Here is a 17741-nt window from a genome sequence, read left to right on the forward strand (position 1 = left end):
AGTAGCCTTCAATTTTGGCTGAAATAATTGAAGAGAATCCAAAGAACGGATTTGACGTAGTCGCTTTGATTTAGTAGCAACTGCAAAGAGTCTATTAGGCGTGCGACCAAGTCAAACAAGTAAATACAGGACTTTAGTCGCAAGAACTTATGAAGGATTCTAACCGAACCTATGATCCACAATTTAACCGGTGACGCATGATAGCCATTGCATCGGATTCCAATGGTTCATGTCAGTAGATGTAACAGACCAAGACTTTTAGAAGTGTAATGTAAAATAAATACATAACTGAAAGGAGTATTAAACTCCAAAGCAAACAAAGTAACCCGTGATTGAACGTCTCACTGCGCTCCAGATATGTGGTTATTTTACCATGGCCTAAAGGCTCTTTAAATTGAACCCGATATACCTAGATAAATCAAACTACAGAACAAAATTAGAATTCTGTTTTCCCTTAATCCTATCTATTTGCTATTGATTGTATTTTTTATTTCTTCATTTTGAACATAATCACTAATTTGCGTATGATGTCAAAATCGTATAACATTTACATACATACATAGCCAAATAACACAAGTAAATCGATCTGGTTACAAACAGATTTCCTGCCATCATGAGAAATTCTAATGCTTGACCATAAAGGCTTCTATATTATTCCATTTGTGGCTGTCAGAAAAGAAACGGAAAAGAATGAAAAGAGAATAAAGGAAAAAGCTAAAGCCATCAAGTTTGCGATGGCCGACTCCGCCCAGTAGTTTTGTTACCTTCAAATCGATAGTCTTTACTTCATCATCACGCCACATATGAATCATTGAACGTTGGAACTATCGGTCATCTCCTTGGCAACCTATTGCAAGAGCAAACATACCACTAACAACACAAAATACGAATATACATTCTTGTCCAGACTTATTTCTGGAGTAGTTGTTAGTGAGAAAAACGCCAATTAACCACGCGTTACAAATTGTCTTTGGCTTCATGTTTTTAGTTCTGACAGTTACCACCAGGGAATAACTGGTGAGTGGATTTTGGACAATATTACTTAAACCATCTTTGATTATGCCTGCGAAACATTAATGAAAATATTTTTCTAACTACAAAGAAAGAAAATGTTTGTAGCTTGTATAAGTCTTTTTTTTCTTAAATTTATGTATTATTGCAGATTGTCAAGTAATTGAAATGGTAAATTTTACTGTTTGCGTACACGAAATCAGTAAACTCATGCTAAGACCCTAAGTTCCACTTCTTACGTTACAGCGATATTTGCTTCAGAGCAAGAACTTAATTTATCTATTCAAAATTGCTAAATTACATACTTCTATCAAAATTTTGGAAAATGTTTTCCCTACTTGTCCAGTCTACTGAAGTGCCTTAGCTTTAGGTATAGTTAGGTATCTGAATATACTATTCTCAATTCTGAATGATCTTGAAAAATAGCTGATAGAAGCTCTCTACTTTACAATATTAGTTGCGGATTGTGATAAACATCAGATGTTCATATTCTATTAGAGAACAAAGTATTCAATCTTTGAAATTGAATTAAATACTCTTGATTGAATTTAATTACGTTAAGTATCGTATACAGTGGTCGAAGTGAGACTGTATGCGGTGGTATACCATACCGCCTCTCGTTTTTCACTGACGAAGGCATACCGCTTCTGTTTTTTTAGTGATCAAGACATACCGTCAGGGAAGAGTAGATGCTAAATTCATTTAATAAATTCATTTTATATACAGTAATTGATGAATAGCTTTGCACGTAAAGAGATTTTTTTATTTCTTATGTAGAAATAATTTCTAAATTGACAACAACGACATTTTTGCTATCTTTTTCCTACCTTTTAATTTTAAAAATGAGGTGTCTTCAAAGAAGTTCATATTTTGATATTTTAACATATTTTGATGTGCCATATTGAATTGTTTCTTTCGTATGTATGTATGTGTATTTTCTTGTCTTAATTCATATAAATGTCGTGTTTTGATCATGAGAGGATTTAGGGGTTGTCTGCTGTGCAGGCGATTCTTCCTGGAGGTTGGAATACCCCTCATTTGAGTGGGGTTCCGGGAGCTTTCCCGCAGGAAATTGTTAATATAAAAACTAGTTTTTTGAGCATTTTTGTGTATAATTCTGTGTAATACAACATAAAGGGATATTTTATTTTTTTTTTCACAAAGTTGTTGGCGAGGGATCAAAGTCTCTTCATGCTCCCCTCCTCCCCAAATTAAAGAGAAGCTCTCCAATGGTTTTCAATCATTATGTAAATAGAAATGCAATCTTTTAGGCAACATACCCTCACTGTATTTCAACACTTAGATAGCTGGTATCTCGAGTCAAAATCATAATAAAACTTACTACCTCTGCTTTTTTTCCACTTCGAACACTGATCGTAGAACATAGTGGTACTGGTTGAAGGGAGAGAAGGAATCAAATGATTTCCTTGGAGATGATAGCATGATGTAACAATTACATATTTTTATCACCCAATAACATATTTATGTTCATAAGTTTTATTTGAAAAATGAAATAACGTCCCACATTTAAGCTAAGAGGAAGGAAGGAAGGAATTCGTGAAATTAAGACAATAATGCGAGGAAATGAAAAGTTGAAAGAATATTCGTTTGTGTCACTAAACCATCATGAAATGCATTTATTGGTAACACATGTAAAATATTTTCAATAATTTAATTAAATTGACTTCATCACAAAAGCGAAACATTTACCGACGTCATTTTCATCCAACTTATCAACTTCTTTTTCCACTATATAGACAGCTTTATCAATCGAACATGAATCAACTATCACATAATTATTCTAAACTTCTACAATTATCTAATATTGCACAAGTGTTTTTTTTTTTTTAAAAAAACATCTCCTTTAAATATCCAAAGCTATTTCTTTAATAAAATCCGAAATTGTAATATTATACTGACAATATGAGAGAATTTTACACCTCCAACTTAAACGAATTTCTCAGGGGCGGCGTAAGGTGCGCGCGGGGCCTAATGCCAATAATGATCCCACGGGGCCAGAGTACTGGTAAAAATCGTGATGAGCTTTTGTATCTACTTCTTGGATGAACCATGCTCAGAACGTGGGAACACTGTGAGCGCGAAGCCTGATGCGATCGCTCCATTGGCACCCTCAAACTCCGCTTCTGGAATCTCACATTCTTCATTTTATGTATAAAGAATCGGAAATTCGAACTAGCGATGGATCGGATCGAGACTGTACTCAGTTGACAAATAGTGATCTCGTCTCGAATCGACGAAAAATGCCGTCTCGATCTCAGTCTCATCTAGATAAACAGATGATTGTCTCGGTCTCGAGGCAGAAATCCGATATTCTTGAAATAAATTATGTGAAAATGAAAAATGTATTAATTGTATCGTATTATATAGCCTATCGTTTTCTCTTTTTATTATTTTTTTCACTTCATTCTTGATTGGAGAATTAGTGTAGGGCGCGCACCCCTTCATAGCTAAGAGACTAACTTCTGTGCTTTTTATGAATGTGTTCGCGGATTCAGTTCTCAGCATATGTATCACTCCATTTTATGCAATAAATCTTGCTTCATATAGCATCAATACTGGCTATACAACTAAATTCTAATCAATCAACTGTCAACTCCAATGTTATTGTTGGTACATTTCCTGTTGAATCAGTGTTATTTAATCCCACACAGAGATAACATAGTAGATTTCTCATGTATTACATCCTGTACATTCTTCTCTAACTGCTGTGTTCACTACAGAAATCACATAACAGATATTGGTAAATTACTACTGCAATATGATTTATGAAACGGATAAAATCCTTCATTACCGTTTCACATCTCCCAATTTTATTTACACGTGTTAATACATGCCTCTTCCAATTTTACGGTGAGCTTATTCTCCACAGTATATCATACAGGAAGTGCAGCTCTCATCTTTAATATGCGTTGTATCGGGTTGGATCCTCAAACAAATTAGATTCAAACTTCGATGTTTCGAGCAGTTTGGATTCCCTTTTTAAGTCCACATTTTGATGATACGTAGTTCAAAAGGTTTATAATTCATTATGTAGGTATACACGAGTATACTGACTTCTTGCGCCTAACAATACGAAGAGTTTCAACTTTTATACTTTCGTATTTTTAGTGAAGTAAAACTGCTGTAATTTTAAATATAATCACGGATAAAACATAGATTATGCAAAATAGAAAAATAAAATTACTTTTGTCCTCTCTCTCCTATAAAAAAACCTCTCCTCTCTTTCCCCAACCCTAAGATCTACTGTCAAAGTGAAATGATAAAAAGCTTCCCAGGTTCGAATCTCATCTGTGTTGAAAATTTGATCGAGATCGATCGAGTGGTTCAAGAGCTATTAAGTCACGAGCATAGTCACTTTTATTTTTATATATATTGATTTTAGTATATCTCCCCTCCTTCGCCTCCCCTACATTGTTCCGCCAAAGCGAAATTATAAAAACACCCCAGGCAAAACATAGATTATGCAAAATAGAAAAATAAAATTACTTTTGTCCTCTCTCTCCTATAAAAAAAAACTCTCCTCTCTTCCCCCAACCCTAAGATCTACTGTCAAAGTGAAATGATAAAAAGCTTCCCAGGTTCGAATCTCATCTATGTTGAAAATTTGATCGAGATTGGTCGTTTGGTTCAAGAGTTATTAAGTTTTATTTTCTTTTAATTCCCCCTCCTCCCCCTCCCTGAAGTTCTACCGTCAAAGTGAATGGCTAAAAGCACTCCCAGGCCAGAACCGCTTCTATGTCAAAATTTTGTTCGAGATCGGTCAGGCGGTTCAAGAGATTAAGAGTCACAAACATAGTCACTTTTAATTTTATAATGTAGATTGCCGGGGATACGGACAAAATATCGCGGCCGAAACATCGCCACCCAAAATCTCGCCGGCCAAAACCTCGCGTGGCCAAAACCTCGCCCCCCAAAATCTCGCGTGGCCAAAACCTCGCCGGGCCAAAACCTCGCCACCCAAAACATCGCGTGGTCAAAATCTCGCCTGCAGCTTAATAAAAATTCAGTGTAGTATAACAATATCTGCTGCTTTTCTTATAAGTAAAAAGAAAAAAGGAAGGAAGAGCTATGTGTGGTGAGAGTAGGGGCGCCAAATTCTACTTCGCCCCGGGCGCCGAAATCTCTAGCTACGGCAGTAGATGGGGGACACCTGACACCCGGTAGCTGAAAAATCGCCTTTTTTTCCATGGTCTCCTGAGAGCAAGGACTCAATTTTCCACTGTCTCACGATACGCTATGACACACGCACCGTCAACTCACGGCCTTTTACGACCTCCATGTTAGGGGTGAATTTGTTCCCTTTTATGAGCACTTTTAAGGGGGTGTACTCGTTCCCTTTTATGAGCACATTTTAGGGGGTGAACTCGTTCCCTTTTCAACTCCTACGAACACAGCGAAGAGAAGATAACACATAACACTACGTAACACACAGCAGAACAGATAACACATAAGAGTACATAACATAACAAGGGTGAACTCGTTTTCAACCCCTATTTTAACATAGGAGATAACACATAAGATTACGAACACATACAAGAGAAGATAACACATAACACTACGTAACACACAGCAGAACAGATAATACATAGCACAGCTAATAAAAGAACATGGCATATTTTCCAACCCTTATTTTAAGATAACAGAAATTACACTGAGACTATGAACACACAGCAGAGCATAAGAGTACGTAACATAACAAGGGTGAACTCGTTCAAACCCCTATTTTAACATAGCAGAAATTACATAGCACAGCTAATAAAAGAACATGGCATATTTTCCAACCCTTATTTTAAGATAACAGAAATTACACTGATACATGAACACACAACAGAGCATAAGAGTACGTAACACACAAGGGTGTATTCATTCTCTTTTATGAGCATATTTTCCAACCCCTATTTCAACATGACAGAGACTACGAAACATGGCGGACATAGCACAGCTAATAAAAGAACATGGTTTATTTCAGAAATTACACTGAGAGTACGTAACACACAAGGGTGTATTCATTCTCTTTTATGAGCATATTTTCCAACCCTTATTTCAACATGACAGAGACTACGAAACATGGCGGACATAGCAGAGGGGGTGTATTCATTTTCTCCACCCCTAATTGAACATAGCAGAAATTACACTGAGAGTACGTAACACACAAAAACCTCCATTTTAGGGGTGGACTCGTTCTCTTTTATAATTACTTTTTCAACCCCTATTTTAAGACAATGAATACCTATGTAACATAGCGATTCGATACGCTCTTTGAACCGATTTGGATGAAACTTAGCATATGTGGGTTTTCGACCATGCTGAGTACGAATATCACACTTATTTTTACCTGGGTCCTATAGTTTATGTGGCATACGCCCTTTCTATGACAATTTGAACCGATTTGGATGAAACTCGGCATATGGGGGTTTTCGAGCATGCTGAGTACGAATATCATACTTATTTTTACCTGGGTCCTATAGTTTATGTGACATACGCCCTTTCTATGACAATTTTAACCGATTTGGGTGAAACTCGTCATATGGGGGTTTCCAACCATGCTGATTACGAATATCATATTTATTTTTACCTAGGTCTTATAGTTTATGTGGGATACGCCCTTTCTATGACAATTTTAACCGATTTGGGTGAAACTCAGAATATAGGGGTTTTCGGACATGCTGATTACGAATATTATATTTATTTCTACCGGGGTCTTATAGTTTATATGGGATACGCCCTTCCTATGACAATTTTATCCAATTTGGATGAAACTCGGCATATGGGGGTTTTCGGACATGCTGATTACGAATATCATATCTATTTCTACCTGGGTGTTATAGTTTGTGGGATACGCCCTTGGTATGACACTTAAAACCCAATCACTCATAAACGAAGCAACATATTGAGGTGGTGTTTCCACATTTAGCAAGAGATCATCAACTACTACATGTCCCAAAATTAGTGGCCATCGAGGTCAAAGGTCAAAGTACTTAAAACCTAATAACTCGGAAACGAAGCAACGTATTGAGGTGGTGTTTCCACATTTAGTAATTGGTCATCAAATACTACAAGTTTCAAAAATAATGGTCATCGAGGTCAAAGGTCAACATACTTAAAACCTAATAATTCGAAAACTGAGACACATATTGAGATGCTGTTTCCACATTTAGTAATCGGCCACCAACTACTACAAGTTCCAAAATAATTACCATCGAGGTCAAAGTTCAACATACTTAAAACCTAATAACTCGAAACCAGAGCCACATATTAAAGTGCTGTTTCCACATTTAGTAATCGGCCACCAACTACTACAAGTTCCAAAATAATTACCATCGCGGTCAAAGGTCAAAACTCTAAAATGGATCCACATATTGAGGTGGTGTTTCCACATTTAGTAATAGTTCATCAACCACTGCAAGTTCCAAAAATAATGACCATCGAGATCAAAGGTCAAACTCTCAACGGAGCCACATATTGAGGTGCTGTTGCCACATTTAGTAATTGGTCATCAACTACTACAAGTTCCAAAATAGTGACCATCGAGGTCAAAGGTTAACATACTTAAAACCAAATAACTCTTAAATGGATCCACATATCGAGGTGCTGTTTCCACATTTAGTAATTGGTCATCAACTACTACAAGTTCCAAAATCATGATCATCGAGGTCAAAGGTCAACATACTTAAAACCTAATAACATGAAAATTGAGCCAAATATTGAGGTGGTGTTTCCACTTAAAACCTAATAACTCGAAACCAGAGCCACATATTAAAGTGCTGTTTCCACATTTAGTAATCGGCCACCAACTACTACAAGTTCCAAAATAATTACCATCGCGGTCAAAGGTCAAAACTCGAAAATGGATCCACATATTGAGGTGGTGTTTCCACATTTAGTAATAGTTCATCAACCACTACAAGTTCCGAAATAGTGACCATCGAGGTCAAAGGTTAACATACTTAAAACCAAATAACTCTTAAATGGATCCACATATCGAGGTGGTGTTTCCACATTTAGTAATAGTTCATCAACCACTGCAAGTTCCAAAAATAATGACCATCGAGATCAAAGGTCAAACTCTCAACGGAGCCACATATTGAGGTGCTGTTGCCACATTTAGTAATTGGTCATCAACTACTACAAGTTCCGAAATAGTGACCATCGAGGTCAAAGGTTAACATACTTAAAACCAAATAACTCTTAAATGGATCCACATATCGAGGTGCTGTTTCCACATTTAGTAATTGGTCATCAACTACTACAAGTTCCAAAATCATGTCATGACCATCGAGGTCAAAGGTCAACATACTTAAAACCTAATAACATGAAAATTAAGCCAAATATTGAGGTGGTGTTTCCACATCTAGTAATTGATTATCAGGTAGCACAAGTTCCAAAATAGTGGCCATCGAGGTCAAAGGTCAACATACTTAAAACTAAATAACTCTTAAATGGATCCACGTATTGAGATGCTGTTTTCAAATCTAGTAACTGGTCATCAAACACTATAAGTTCCAAAATCATGACCATCGAGGTCAAAGGTCAACATACTTAAAACCTAATAACATGAAAACTGAGCCAAATATTGAGGTGGTGTTTCCACATCTAGTAATTGATCATCAGGTACCACAAGTTCCAAAATAGTGGCCATCGAGGTCAAAGGTCAACATACTTAAAACCAAATAACTCTTAAATGGATCCACATATTGAGGTGCTGTTTCCAAATCTAGTAACTGGTCATCAACTACTACAAGTTCCAAAATCATGACCATCGAGGTCAAAGGTCAACATATTTAAAACCTAATAATATGAAAACTGAGCCACATATTGAGATGCTGTTTCCACATTGAGTAATAGGTCACCAGCAACCACAAGTTCCAAAATAATGACCATCGTGGTCAAAGGTCAACATACTTAGAACCTAATAACTCAAAACTAGAGCCTCATATTGAGGTGTTGTTTCCACATTTAGTAATCGGCCACCAACTACTACAAGCTCCAAAATCATGGCCATCGAGGTCAAAGGTCAACATACTTAAAACCTAATAACACGAAAACTAAGCCACATATTGAGATGCTGTTTCCAAATCTAGTAACTGGTCATCAACTACTACAAGTTCCAAAATCATGACCATCGAGGTCAAAGGTCAACATACTTAAAACCTAATAACATGAAAACTGAGCCAAATATCGAAGTGGTGTTTCCTGATCATCAGGTAATACGTGTTCCAAAATAATGATCATCGAGGTCAAAGGTCAAAACTCTTAATTGGATCCACATATTGAGGTGCTGTTTCCAAATCTAGTAACTGGTCATCAACTTGTACAAGTTCCAAAATCATGATCATCGAGGTCAAAGGTCAACATACTTAAAACCTAATAACTCGAAACCAGAGCCACATATTGAGGTGCTGTTTCCACATTTAGTAATTGGTCATCAGGTACTACATGTTCCAAAATAATGATCATTGAGGTCAAAGGTCAAAACTCGAAAATGGATCCACATGTTGAGGTGCTGTTTCCACATTTAGTAATTGGTCATCAACCACTGCAAGTTCCAAAAATAATGAACGCCCAATGAACCAATGAACGCGAATAACTCTTAAACAGAGCAACGTTTTGAAGTGTTGTTTCCAAATCTAGTAATACGTCATCAACTAGTACAAGTTCCAAAATAATGACCATCGAGGTCAAAGGTCAAAACTCGAAAACGGAGCCAAATATCGAAGTGGTGTTTCCACATCTAGTAATTGGTCATCAGGTACTACATGTTCCAAAATAATGATCATCGAGGTCAAAGGTCAACATACTTAAAACCTAATAACATGAAAATTGAGCCAAATATTGAGGTGGTGTTTCCACTTAAAACCTAATAACTCGAAACCAGAGCCACATATTAAAGTGCTGTTTCCACATTTAGTAATCGGCCACCAACTACTACAAGTTCCAAAATAATTACCATCGCGGTCAAAGGTCAAAACTCGAAAATGGATCCACATATTGAGGTGGTGTTTCCACATTTAGTAATAGTTCATCAACCACTACAAGTTCCGAAATAGTGACCATCGAGGTCAAAGGTTAACATACTTAAAACCAAATAACTCTTAAATGGATCCACATATCGAGGTGGTGTTTCCACATTTAGTAATAGTTCATCAACCACTGCAAGTTCCAAAAATAATGACCATCGAGATCAAAGGTCAAACTCTCAACGGAGCCACATATTGAGGTGCTGTTGCCACATTTAGTAATTGGTCATCAACTACTACAAGTTCCGAAATAGTGACCATCGAGGTCAAAGGTTAACATACTTAAAACCAAATAACTCTTAAATGGATCCACATATCGAGGTGCTGTTTCCACATTTAGTAATTGGTCATCAACTACTACAAGTTCCAAAATCATGTCATGACCATCGAGGTCAAAGGTCAACATACTTAAAACCTAATAACATGAAAATTAAGCCAAATATTGAGGTGGTGTTTCCACATCTAGTAATTGATTATCAGGTAGCACAAGTTCCAAAATAGTGGCCATCGAGGTCAAAGGTCAACATACTTAAAACTAAATAACTCTTAAATGGATCCACGTATTGAGATGCTGTTTTCAAATCTAGTAACTGGTCATCAAACACTATAAGTTCCAAAATCATGACCATCGAGGTCAAAGGTCAACATACTTAAAACCTAATAACATGAAAACTGAGCCAAATATTGAGGTGGTGTTTCCACATCTAGTAATTGATCATCAGGTACCACAAGTTCCAAAATAGTGGCCATCGAGGTCAAAGGTCAACATACTTAAAACCAAATAACTCTTAAATGGATCCACATATTGAGGTGCTGTTTCCAAATCTAGTAACTGGTCATCAACTACTACAAGTTCCAAAATCATGACCATCGAGGTCAAAGGTCAACATATTTAAAACCTAATAATATGAAAACTGAGCCACATATTGAGATGCTGTTTCCACATTGAGTAATAGGTCACCAGCAACCACAAGTTCCAAAATAATGACCATCGTGGTCAAAGGTCAACATACTTAGAACCTAATAACTCAAAACTAGAGCCTCATATTGAGGTGTTGTTTCCACATTTAGTAATCGGCCACCAACTACTACAAGCTCCAAAATCATGGCCATCGAGGTCAAAGGTCAACATACTTAAAACCTAATAACACGAAAACTAAGCCACATATTGAGATGCTGTTTCCAAATCTAGTAACTGGTCATCAACTACTACAAGTTCCAAAATCATGACCATCGAGGTCAAAGGTCAACATACTTAAAACCTAATAACATGAAAACTGAGCCAAATATCGAAGTGGTGTTTCCTGATCATCAGGTAATACGTGTTCCAAAATAATGATCATCGAGGTCAAAGGTCAAAACTCTTAATTGGATCCACATATTGAGGTGCTGTTTCCAAATCTAGTAACTGGTCATCAACTTGTACAAGTTCCAAAATCATGATCATCGAGGTCAAAGGTCAACATACTTAAAACCTAATAACTCGAAACCAGAGCCACATATTGAGGTGCTGTTTCCACATTTAGTAATTGGTCATCAGGTACTACATGTTCCAAAATAATGATCATTGAGGTCAAAGGTCAAAACTCGAAAATGGATCCACATGTTGAGGTGCTGTTTCCACATTTAGTAATTGGTCATCAACCACTGCAAGTTCCAAAAATAATGAACGCCCAATGAACCAATGAACGCGAATAACTCTTAAACAGAGCAACGTTTTGAAGTGTTGTTTCCAAATCTAGTAATACGTCATCAACTAGTACAAGTTCCAAAATAATGACCATCGAGGTCAAAGGTCAAAACTCGAAAACGGAGCCAAATATCGAAGTGGTGTTTCCACATCTAGTAATTGGTCATCAGGTACTACATGTTCCAAAATAATGATCATCGAGGTCAAAGGTCAAGAAACCACATATTGAGATAACGTTTCCTCATTTAGTAAATTTGTGTGATCTATTCAATTTTGTACAAAGCAGAAAAAAAGTGAAGAAGGAATAAATTTGAGAACATAATTTTAACTAGCGCAGAATTTCTGTACCTTTTTGGGCTATTCAAAGAAAGCAAAGATATGCCATATTAACTAGCTGAGAATTATTTTAGCAAAACGAAGAAAGCGAACATGGACCATTTTACTCAAATTTGGATGGAGTATTTATATTTGTATAAACCAGAAAAAAATGAAGAAGGTCCGTTTTGACTAGTTCAATATGATTACTTTTTCAACCCCTATTTGAACATTTTAACATAGCAGAAATGACATAAGCATGTCCTCAAACTACTGACCATCGTGAACAAAGGTCAAACTCGAAAACGGATCCAAGTATTGAGGTGCTGTTTCCCAGATTTAGCAATTGGTCATCAAAAAAGTACTGACCATCAAGGTCAAAAATTAAAACTCGAAAACAGAGCCACATTTAGTAATTGGTCATCAGGTACTATATGTCCCAAAATTAGTGGCCATCGAGGTCAAAGGTCAAAACTCGAAAACGGAGCCACATACCCAGGTGCTGTTTCCACATTGAGTGGCATACGCCCTTTCTATGACACTTAAAACCTAATAACTCGAAAACGAAGCAACGTATTGAGGTGCTGTTTCCACATTTAGTAATTGGTCATCAGGTACCACAAGTTCCAAAATAGTGGCCATCGAGGTCAAAGGTCAACGTATTATTTAAACAAAACGAAGGGCTAAATTTAAGAAAGCGAACATGTACCATTTTACTCAAATTTGAATGGAGTATTTAGCTTTGTATGAACCAGAAGAAAAAAGTGAAGAAGGACCATTTTAACTAGTTCAATATTTCTGTATAATTTTGTACTACCCTAATAAACGAAATTTTATTTTTGACCAATCACAAGAAAATCAAAGAAGGGTCATTTTAACTAGCCAAGCAGAAAAAAGAAAGAATTAACACTTTGTACTAACCAGAAAATGAGAAGAAGGATCAGCATTCTATACTTTTTGTGCCATTTATTTGGGGTGTCCTATTTCCTTTTATACCAACGAGAACCATTTTTAACTGGCTCAGAATTTTATGCCTTTTTGTAAAATTTGTATCAAACCAGAAAAAAGCAAGGAAATACCATTTTAAATAGCTCAGCATGTTATAGCTTTTTGTGTTTTTGGTCTACCCAATTTCTTGACCATGTTGTACTATTTAAACAAACAAAGGAATACATTTGTGTGACCTATTCACTTTTATAGCAAGCAGAAAAAGGAAAGAATACATTTGAGTGGCTTAAGCAAAGAAGGTCAATTTATACCTTTTTGTTTTTGACCTATTGAAGAATGAATAAATTTTGTTTGCAATTAAAAAAGCGGAGAAGGTCTACTTTCTGTACAAACCAGAGAAAAACAAATTTGTCTAACCTATTCACTTTTATAGCAAAGCCCCTTTTAGTTTTATACCAACCATGAAGGTCCATTATACCATTTTGTATTACTCTATTTCATTTTTGTAACAATTAGAAGAAAACAGCTCAGAATTTTATACCTTTGTGGTGTTACATTTTGTATATTTTTGTGTCATTAACTATATATTTGAACGTAATATTTAACCAACCAGAATTGCGTCATAATTGTGTAGAACAGACTACAAAGCAATTAGCGTTCTAAAGAAAACTGATGAATGACGACAAATCATAACAGCATACTTGTCCATTTTGAATCACAGCAGAAGAAGAGATTATATCAAAGTAAGAGAAGTTTTCAGTGGTGTTACATTTTGTATATTTTTGTGTCATGCAGAGCACAATTTAAATTGACTCTCCCTGACAATTCAGTTGCCAGAGTCCAATGTTACTTATCTATTAAATTCTTAATAGTACAGTAATACAAATTGATCCAGTTAACAGTTCAAGTTCTTCTATTCTTACACAATCAAATGCATATGCTACAGTGGGCTCAGTGTTCATTTACAGAATTAAATAATTGTTTATCTTTCTCTAAAAACATTTCTACTATTTTGTTGATATAATAATCACACTCTGTAATGTATTCATATACCAGATTAAATTTTTTCTCCACAGTATAAGTGTTCTTAATATTACAACCTTTAAAATGCTTCTTTAAATAAAGTTTATAGATTTTCTCTCTCATTTCACATTTAATTAAGATCGTCCACACCTTTTGCAATAATTCGTAATCATACTGCAGCAAACAGTTGTGATCTTTTTCATTCTCATTATGTTTAGAACATGCTTCACATAATAATACTGAATTTGGTGTATACTCATTAAATAATTGTATAACACATGTATGACTAATACTTTCACTAGTACATCCGCACTCATTAGCTTCCAGTTCAAAACAGGTAATATTTGAAACACTGTCATCATCACTTTCCGGGAGTATTTCATCATTATATCTATTATAGCGTCTAAAATAATACACATCTTCTATTTCCTGTGATGGATATATGATTCTCACTTTATCACGTAATTCATCTGGCAAATCGGGGTCAGACGGGTGAATTAACAGTATAGGTTTTTCGTTTTCACGCTGAATTTCTTTTTCTCTAGGAGAAACATAAACAATTTCCATGCTAGTCATTTTTTCTGCTCTTCAGCAAAAACCAATCAAATAAATAATTTTATATATCTACAATAAAAACATTCTATGCATTCTCCGTGTTTAATATTATGTTTTCAAGGTAATATAACATCATGATGTATGTTCTATTATTTTTCAAATATACTCCATAAAGTTATATTGCATTATAATAAAATACATAAATGCAAAAATATATATTTGTCTTTTCGAACTTAGACGAGGAAGGAATTGAATCGTTGAGCAATAGGCAGTACCGTAGGAAACACACTATACTAGCAATACAACTGTTAAATATCTGCAGCAACATGGAACTTTGAAAACTTCTCTTACTTTGATATAATCTCTTCTTCTGCTGTGATTCAAAATGGACAAGTATGCTGTTATGATTTGTCGTCATTCATCAGTTTTCTTTAGAACGCTAATTGCTTTGTAGTCTGTTCTACACAATTATGACGCAATTCTGGTTGGTTAAATATTACGTTCAAATATATAGTTAATGACACAAAAATATACAAAATGTAACACCACAAAGGTATAAAATTCTGAGCTGTTTTCTTCTAATTGTTACAAAAATGAAATAGAGTAATACAAAATGGTATAATGGACCTTCATGGTTGGTATAAAACTAAAAGGGGCTTTGCTATAAAAGTGAATAGGTTAGACAAATTTGTTTTTCTCTGGTTTGTACAGAAAGTAGACCTTCTCCGCTTTTTTAATTGCAAACAAAATTTATTCATTCTTCAATAGGTCAAACACAAAAAGGTATAAATTGACCTTCTTTGCTTAAGCCACTCAAATGTATTCTTTCCTTTTTCTGCTTGCTATAAAAGTGAATAGGTCACACAAATGTATTCCTTTGTTTGTTTAAATAGTACAACATGGTCAAGAAATTGGGTAGACCAAAAACACAAAAAGCTATAACATGCTGAGCTATTTAAAATGGTATTTCCTTGCTTTTTTCTGGTTTGATACAAATTTTACAAAAAGGCATAAAATTCTGAGCCAGTTAAAAATGGTTCTCGTTGGTATAAAAGGAAATAGGACACCCCAAATAAATGGCACAAAAAGTATAGAATGCTGATCCTTCTTCTCATTTTCTGGTTAGTACAAAGTGTTAATTCTTTCTTTTTTCTGCTTGGCTAGTTAAAATGACCCTTCTTTGATTTTCTTGTGATTGGTCAAAAATAAAATTTCGTTTATTAGGGTAGTACAAAATTATACAGAAATATTGAACTAGTTAAAATGGTCCTTCTTCACTTTTTTCTTCTGGTTCATACAAAGCTAAATACTCCATTCAAATTTGAGTAAAATGGTACATGTTCGCTTTCTTAAATTTAGCCCTTCGTTTTGTTTAAATAATACGTTGACCTTTGACCTCGATGGCCACTATTTTGGAACTTGTGGTACCTGATGACCAATTACTAAATGTGGAAACAGCACCTCAATACGTTGCTTCGTTTTCGAGTTATTAGGTTTTAAGTGTCATAGAAAGGGCGTATGCCACTCAATGTGGAAACAGCACCTGGGTATGTGGCTCCGTTTTCGAGTTTTGACCTTTGACCTCGATGGCCACTAATTTTGGGACATATAGTACCTGATGACCAATTACTAAATGTGGCTCTGTTTTCGAGTTTTAATTTTTGACCTTGATGGTCAGTACTTTTTTGATGACCAATTGCTAAATCTGGGAAACAGCACCTCAATACTTGGATCCGTTTTCGAGTTTGACCTTTGTTCACGATGGTCAGTAGTTTGAGGACATGCTTATGTCATTTCTGCTATGTTAAAATGTTCAAATAGGGGTTGAAAAAGTAATCATATTGAACTAGTCAAAACGGACCTTCTTCATTTTTTTCTGGTTTATACAAATATAAATACTCCATCCAAATTTGAGTAAAATGGTCCATGTTCGCTTTCTTCGTTTTGCTAAAATAATTCTCAGCTAGTTAATATGGCATATCTTTGCTTTCTTTGAATAGCCCAAAAAGGTACAGAAATTCTGCGCTAGTTAAAATTATGTTCTCAAATTTATTCCTTCTTCACTTTTTTTTCTGCTTCGTACAAAATTGAATAGATCACACAAATTTACTAAATGAGGAAACGTTATCTCAATATGTGGTTTCTTGACCTTTGACCTCGATGATCATTATTTTGGAACATGTAGTACCTGATGACCAATTACTAGATGTGGAAACACCACTTCGATATTTGGCTCCGTTTTCGAGTTTTGACCTTTGACCTCGATGGTCATTATTTTGGAACTTGTACTAGTTGATGACGTATTACTAGATTTGGAAACAACACTTCAAAACGTTGCTCTGTTTAAGAGTTATTCGCGTTCATTGGTTCATTGGGCGTTCATTATTTTTGGAACTTGCAGTGGTTGATGACCAATTACTAAATGTGGAAACAGCACCTCAACATGTGGATCCATTTTCGAGTTTTGACCTTTGACCTCAATGATCATTATTTTGGAACATGTAGTACCTGATGACCAATTACTAAATGTGGAAACAGCACCTCAATATGTGGCTCTGGTTTCGAGTTATTAGGTTTTAAGTATGTTGACCTTTGACCTCGATGATCATGATTTTGGAACTTGTACAAGTTGATGACCAGTTACTAGATTTGGAAACAGCACCTCAATATGTGGATCCAATTAAGAGTTTTGACCTTTGACCTCGATGATCATTATTTTGGAACACGTATTACCTGATGATCAGGAAACACCACTTCGATATTTGGCTCAGTTTTCATGTTATTAGGTTTTAAGTATGTTGACCTTTGACCTCGATGGTCATGATTTTGGAACTTGTAGTAGTTGATGACCAGTTACTAGATTTGGAAACAGCATCTCAATATGTGGCTTAGTTTTCGTGTTATTAGGTTTTAAGTATGTTGACCTTTGACCTCGATGGCCATGATTTTGGAGCTTGTAGTAGTTGGTGGCCGATTACTAAATGTGGAAACAACACCTCAATATGAGGCTCTAGTTTTGAGTTATTAGGTTCTAAGTATGTTGACCTTTGACCACGATGGTCATTATTTTGGAACTTGTGGTTGCTGGTGACCTATTACTCAATGTGGAAACAGCATCTCAATATGTGGCTCAGTTTTCATATTATTAGGTTTTAAGTATG

General features: G+C 35.5%; 1 protein-coding gene across 1 annotated transcript in view; it reads left to right on the top strand.

Moving 5' to 3' along the window:
* Positions 1-923: 923 nt before the first annotated feature.
* Ir25a (ionotropic receptor 25a) overlaps positions 924-17741 on the top strand; it is a 222565-nt gene continuing 205747 nt past the window's right edge. The window contains exon 1 of the mRNA XM_081764277.1: positions 924-1017. The gene's annotated coding sequence lies outside the window, so the exon portion shown is untranslated. The remainder of the gene's footprint in view (positions 1018-17741) is intronic.

Source organism: Thermobia domestica, chromosome 1 (genome assembly GCF_964235325.1).
Source record: "Thermobia domestica chromosome 1, izTheDome1.hap1.1, whole genome shotgun sequence".
In the NCBI taxonomy this organism is placed as follows: Eukaryota; Metazoa; Arthropoda; class Insecta; order Zygentoma; family Lepismatidae; genus Thermobia; species Thermobia domestica.